Genomic DNA, 6,050 nt, shown 5'->3' on the forward strand with positions numbered 1-6,050 from the left:
ATTAAACATTTGACTATGAAAAGAAAAGCTGCCTACATGTATTTTAAAAGTAAAGGAACTCACGGGGTGCCTATTTGAGGTCCTAAACAATCCTTTTAAGCAGGCCTCACTGGCAACATGAAATATCAATGGCTCAGGTCATAATTTGACCTAATTTTCCTGAGATTAAACTCACTCCAAAAGACCCTCTTTCATATCTACAATTAAGGTCCACTCTGTTACTCCACTCTGTTACTAAGTATCTACTAGAGAGCTGGGGTGGGAAGTTACCAGAGTGATCATGCTTTGTGTCCTGGAGCAACCCCACCACCACCACCCCTGCCTTTGCCCTAACGTGGGAAGCCTGTTCTCCTGGTCTCTCCCTCTTCCATCCACACCTCAGGCTGAGCTGTGGGTCTTCCTTAGGTGTTCTCTCCAGGGATCATTTAGGGGCTACCTTCCCTTTTTTAATGTAATTTGACAAAAGGCCCGGGTACCCCTCATAAGCTCTCTTAGAAAGGTTTGGGAATCTCATGCAAATGGCTATTAGGTTCTACTGTGACATTCCTAAAAACATGTGCAAACTGGACCTCACCAAAACCCTCAAAAGAGAGCCAACTTCTCAACAATCCACAGAGACTCTATGAGGCAATTCTTAGATAATTCTTGAGTACCAAATATCACACATGGTGAGTACGCTCTATTTCAGAAACTCCCAGGGATCTGTTGAATTTAGAAGAGTGACAACCTTCTAGGCAGCAGGCGTCATAAAATATAAATGGAAGCACCGAGCTATACACAAAGTAAGGCTATAGCTCTTCCCTCAGGCTTTTCTTCTCCTGCGAGACTGAACAACACTTTGCCAATTACTCCTATCTGGGAATAATTCAAGTTGACAAGAACTTTTAGAGTGCTGACATTATCCTTGGACTACAGCATTCAAAATGCAGAGAGGCAGCACCCCTGAAATTTACCCAGACTTAAATTCTTCTCTCTGATTTTGTATCTCTATAGGGTGCCAGAGAATAATTGAGTTAAATGATCTGGGAAAAAATATTTACTATACTATATTACTAAGGATAACAACATAAAAATTAAAAATAGCTAAAACTTTGAATGTGGCATCATTAGCTTATTTTATGACTAGATCCAAAGTAGGAGATATAAGTGTACAGTGTATTGGCAACCTTACAAAGTCAAACTGTCTGAACTATAGAGCCAATTTTCAAATTGACTTTTAGTCTGTTGGGGGAAAAAACCCCAACAATATTCACTTTAGTGTTCTAAATAAATTCTGCTAAAAATAATCATTTCATATTTTGGAATTTTTACCACCTGATTGTCATATATGCAGTCACAGAAAGAAGTTGGACACACCTCCCAGAGTACCTGGAGTGACCTGAAATAACCACCCAAAGTTGGAATCAGTCTTTTTTTTTAAATATTTTTAGTTGTAGATGGACACATACCTTTATTTTATTTATTTATTTTCAGTGGTGCTGAGGATCAAACCCAGTGACTCACGTGTGCTAGACAAGCACTGTACCACTGAGCTACAACCCTAGTCCCTGAAATCACTCAGTCTCAAGAGATGCCTGAAAGGCCAGAGACTGCACCAAGTGGTCTCCCATCTCAGCCAATGGGAATATCAGAGATAAAGGGAAATGAGTATCTTTCTCCATACTTGCTTTTCAGCAAACTTTTGGACAACAGTGTTTCTTATTATTCCAATGATTCCTTGCATACTGCCTCCAATCTTCAGGGAAAACTCCTATTTTTTAATTATGTAGGAAATATTGATAAAAAGATTCCTAAAATACTGTTGGGTATTACAAAAACTGCCCCCTTTCACCACCCACACAAAGAAAAATGTATGTATGCATTTATATTTGTACATTCAGAGAGCCAACTTGCTCTAGTCTTGAAGTGAACATTGACACTCTCAGCAATGAAAGAAACTATTATTATCTATAAATAAATGAAGAAAATATAAAACATTAGTGGAGTCTCTCAAGCAAATGCATAAAAAGAACAAAATGTAGCTTAAAAATGTGTTCTCCTCTCTTATTCTCCTAATATCTACGTACTGTATATGTCACTACTTAAATTCTCCTGCAACTGCTGAGAAAAAACACAAGGGAACTTCCTACTGTAATGAAAATATTTTAGAGGGGTATGTCACACAAGTTAATGTATTTTCAAATTTATGAAAGTGTGTACAGAGGATGTATTATTTCTTTGCATGTAAATTTTATTAAAAATTAATTATATCCCATCTATGTATGATATATCAAAGTATATAAGTGCATTCTACTGTCATGTATAACTAATTAAAACAAATAAAAAATTAATAAAAAAATAATTATAAACAAATATGGAGTTCTCATGGACAGGTATACTTTTTACAATGACACGGAATAATGATTTTAAAACTATTTTCTGTGTATTTTGCTGGAACAAATGATCAAATGTATCGAAATCATTGCAGACAGGTTCCTCACTGTTAGAGAAGTCAGTTAAATATATATGTAAATGGGGAAGATGAGACTGTAAGCTTTGATGTTACATTAGAATTGTTGGTTTTAATAAGAACTTGTAGCATGTGTACATCATATAAAATGTATACAGTGTGTTATAAAATACAAAGAAATAATACTTTAAATATATATTATATATTTAAATAATAATAATATACATTATTTCACTTGGTCTTCTGAGCTATGCTACAACTAGTAGCAAGCTGTACACCTAGCTAGCCAGATGCAAGAAACCATCACAAGAAACCTTGGCTCTTTGAAGGAAAAGCTAATTCTAAGGTTGGGGCTGGAAAAACGGAAAATGAGCCTGAAATATCCAGTTGCACCAGAAAATAAGGAAGTACTCAAAGAATGATAGGAAGAGGTAGTGGGTAGTTCAGTGGCAGAACACTTCCCTGGCATGTGTGAGGTCCTAAGTTTGATCCCTAGTACTGCAAATAAAAAATAAAATAAAAGTGTACATGAAGACATAAAAAAGATGAAGAGGGGCTGGGGCTGTAGCTCAGTGGCAGAACACTTGCTTCACATTTGTTTGATCCTTAGCACCACATTAAAATAAAGGCATTTAAAAAAAAAATTCAAGGGCTGGGGTTGTGGCTCAGTGGTAGAGCACTTGCCTAGCATGTGTGAGGCACTGGGTTGGATTCTCAGCAATGCATATAAATAAATAAAGGACCATCAATAACTAACAAAAATATTTTAAAAAAATAAATAAATTAATTAAAAAAAAAAACATTCAAGAGTCAAACTGAGAGGTCCTGAGTAGCCAAATCTAGGACACTTTCAGCACCTCAATAAATAATGATAATAAATGATGGGCCATTTAATTAATAATCTGTAAATTGATACTGGCGCTCAGAACTTTAAAGTTTGGAAATGCAGCTGGGCATGGTAGCGCATACCTATAATCCTAGCAGCTCAGGAGACTGAGGCAGGAGAATTGTGAGCTCAAAGCCAGCCTCAGCAAAAGCAAGGTGCTAAGCAACTCAATGAGACCCTGTCTCTAAATAAAAAATACAAAATATGGCTGGGGATGTGGCTCAGAGGACAAGTGCCCCTGAGTTCAATCCCTGGTACAAAAAAAAAATACAAAAAAAAAATTGGAAATGCAGATTAGGAAAAATGCACCTATATTTCAAAGGGTGTTGGCTGTCAGGTAAACTTATCTAACTGTATAGTTTCCAATAAGCTGTTTCAGTACCACACATCAAACATAAAAGCCGGAGCAACAAGACCAAAAAAAAAAAAAAAAAATCTGGAGTAAGCAAAGGATAAGGCGGCAGAATGAAACCTCTCATTAATATCTTTAGAGCTAAGACATGGCCTCTATAAAGCAAGAACAAGATTTTTAAAATTTGTGTGTGTGTACAAAATACCTTTTTTTTTTTCTTTTGGGGTGGAGTCTTGCTATGTTGCCCCAGTCTGGTCTTGAATCCTGGGCTGAAATACTCCTCCTTCCTCCATCTCTGAGCAGCTGGGATCACAGGTACACATCACTGCTCCAGGCCTGTGGTTCCCCACTGCCTTCTCAATCAGGGAAGTAAAAAAATACAAGAGTTTTTGGAAATTAAAGAATTAAATAGCAGAAAGGAGAACTTCAAACAAACATTTAAGAGACTGGGTTAAGAAACTCTTCCAGAAAGAAGAAGGAAAAAAACCAAGAAATACAAATTTAAGAGAAAAAAGATTAGGATAATAGAAAATAAGAAGATGAGCCCTGGAGATCCACTATCCAAATAAAGGGGGTTCTAGGAAGCTCAATTACAGAAAAAAAGAATGGAGAAAATTATCAATTCAACAAAAAACCAAAATTCTCCCACAACTGCCAAGACATGTTTCTAAACTAAAAGGCCCAACCTAGGCCAGCACAATGATGGAGACAACACGCACAAGTTGCATCTTTAAGAACTTTCTGACCACCATGAATAGAGATGTGACTCTACAAACTTTCAGAAATTAAATTAAAAAAGGCCTCATACTAAGGATCAAAAATCAGAAAGGCACTGGCTTTGAATAATAACAAGGAAGCTAAACTATAATGGAGGAATGCCTCCACAATGCTGAGGAAAAGGCTCTCCCATCTCAAGTTGATCATGCAGCCAAACTACACACTGCAAAGTCTTCAGAACATGCTCACACCCTCTCCACTGGAAGACATGCTCTGCCAGTTTAAATGGTTTAACCAAGAAAGCTGTCTGGCATCGGAACCCAACATGACAAAAGATGATGGTGAAGGGGGACAGCAAAGTGGCAGCTGAGCAGTGGATAGGAGGCAGGTCAGGGGCTCCAAGAAAAATTCTTAGTTGAACTAATGATGAACTCTTAGAACTTCTGATGAGTTTCAATGTACTTAAAGGAATTTATATAGCTGAAGGAATGCTTGAGATTGAATTGCTGAGCAGTATGAAGAAAACTAAGCACACTAGGATATGTTGTGCACACATATCAGCAATTTCTTACTCCAGACAAGACTTACAGTGTACAGAAAAGAAAGATAATCATTGTTTTCTGTTGCTCACCAGTGAATAGCATTTACATAGTCAAGTCCAAGCAAAGCCTAAACACTGAGCTAAGCTTTTAACACTTTAAAGAGAGAAAGGAGACTAGGCTCATGCAGAAGTGAAGATAGACAAGTCCTTATCTTCCATAGAAGTTAAGAGAAAATGTCTAAAACTGAAATATCAAGTCATAACAAGGTACCCACATCATTTAGAGCCATGAAGATAAACAAAACTTATTAGCTAAGAATAGTAAGTACTTTCTTCTAGGAAGTACACGGAGGCCTACTATTTTTCATAGTAATTTGGACACATACTTTGGTGCTAAGGATTGAATCCTGGGACACTTTTAACCACTAAACCACATCCTTAGCCCTTTTTATTTGAGACAGGGTCTTGCTAAGTTGTTTGTGGCCTTGTTAAGTTGCTGAGATAGGCCTCAAAGTTGTGATCCTTCTGCCTCATTCTCACAAGTCACTGGAATTACAAGCATGTACCACCATGTCTGTCTTGTACACCTCTTTGACTCAGCATATATGCAATGTGAATCCAATAAAATAAACACTAAATTTTTAAATACTTTTTTTTTTCCAGTACTGGAGATTGGATCCAGGGCTTTGCACATGCTAGACAAGTGCTCCTCTACCACTGAGCTATATCTGTAGATCAAACCTAAATATTTTTTTAGAACTTTTTTCCTTTACAGGGGTATTCTAATAAAAATGAAACTCAATTTCAAAATCCCATAAAACAGCTAGATAAGATATGGAAATTGCATTAGATGTAGTTTTCATTTGTTCTAATCAAATAATATTTTTAAACTGTAGTATAAAAGACTTAAATTATAAGCAAACAAAAGTAAAAGGAAGTCAATTATACAGTAACAACAGATGAAAGCACCTTATTGTTCATTAGACACTTTCAGTGTACCTCAATTTTTCAACATCTTTGAAGGGTTTTTTATTTTTTATTTTTAGGTGGACACAGTATCTTTATTTTATTTTTTATGTGGTGTTGAGGATAGAACACAGTGACT

General features: G+C 36.4%; 1 protein-coding gene across 1 annotated transcript in view; it reads right to left on the reverse strand.

Annotated features, from left to right (window-relative positions):
* The window catches only part of Mcub (mitochondrial calcium uniporter dominant negative subunit beta), a 130,190-nt gene that overhangs the window by 91,894 nt on the left and 32,246 nt on the right, over window positions 1-6,050 (reverse strand).

Source organism: Marmota monax, unplaced genomic scaffold (assembly GCF_021218885.2).
Source record: "Marmota monax isolate L192 unplaced genomic scaffold, Marmota_monax_Labrador192_F-V1.1 WCK01_AAM20220418_F8-fsc00002, whole genome shotgun sequence".
NCBI lineage: Eukaryota > Metazoa > Chordata > Mammalia > Rodentia > Sciuridae > Marmota > Marmota monax.